The sequence below is a fragment of the Lipotes vexillifer genome, unplaced genomic scaffold (assembly GCF_000442215.2).
Source record: "Lipotes vexillifer unplaced genomic scaffold, Lipotes_vexillifer_v1.1 scaffold1223, whole genome shotgun sequence".
Taxonomy (NCBI): domain Eukaryota; kingdom Metazoa; phylum Chordata; class Mammalia; order Artiodactyla; family Lipotidae; genus Lipotes; species Lipotes vexillifer.
Genome location: NW_006795957.1, coordinates 460,157 through 461,059, shown reverse-complemented (window position 1 = coordinate 461,059; position 903 = coordinate 460,157). Strand labels below are relative to the sequence as shown.

The window sequence follows — 903 nt, the reverse complement described above, 5'->3', positions numbered from 1 at the left end:
GGGGGGGCTGGGCCAGTTTGCGGGGAGTGTGATGGGGAGACACAAAGTGCCCCTGCCTGTGCCGTGGGCCCTGGGCTTCCCAGGGAGACTCCCACGGCAGCTGTGATAGCAGGAGGCTGGGGAGGGCCTCCTGGGGTGGGGTCAGAGCAAGGGCTGCCCTGGAGGACAAGGACTCTTCCTGAGAGAAGGTTCTGGGAGGCCACCCCCTACCCTGTGCTGCGTGTGGAGCGCGGAGCAGTGAGAGAGAGGAGTTGTGGGGAGATGGCACCTGTAAGGCCTTGGGCGTGCACCCTGCCAAGTGTGGGGCTCACCTGGCCGCCCTTGGGACCCCAGGGGTGTGAGGAGGGTTTGAGTCCTGGCTCTGCCGCCCCGGCCCTGGTTTCTCTTCTCGGATGGGAAACGGGGAGAACTTGCCTCCTGGGACAGTTGTGAAGGCTGGGTGTGTGTCAGCGTCCTGTGACTCTGCACACCGTTCCGTGGGTTTCGGGGCACAGACGCTGGGTAGGATGGAGGGTCCAGCAAAGCTCGGTGAGGCGGGGGTCAGCCACCACGTGGTGTGGAACCGCAGGCTGCATGGAAGTGACTCCGGAGCCAGGCGTTGAAGGAGAAGTAGGATTTTCCTAGGTGTTGAGGGCGAACGGGGCCGCTTTAGGGCATCTCAGAGGGGAGGCGCCACACCGGAGGGCGAGGAGGCACAGTAGCTCCCGCCTCGTGTGTCAGCGCGAGCTGGGTCTGCCCTGTGGAGGCTCCCACGGGGTGAGTGAAGGGGGCTTGGTTCTCAGAGGCCCTGGTGCCGCTGCTCGGGGAGCTTCGGGGGTGGGGCTGAGGGCAGTGCATGGGCTGAGGCTGGCAGGTAGCCTGGGGCAGAGCTGCGCAGGAGGTGATGAGGGGCAGCTGGGGTCT

At 65.9% G+C, this 903-nt stretch overlaps 1 protein-coding gene across 1 annotated transcript in view; it reads left to right on the top strand.

The window, feature by feature from the left end:
- KMT5C (lysine methyltransferase 5C) overlaps positions 1-903 on the top strand; it is a 5,077-nt gene that overhangs the window by 2,332 nt on the left and 1,842 nt on the right. The window lies entirely within an intron of this gene.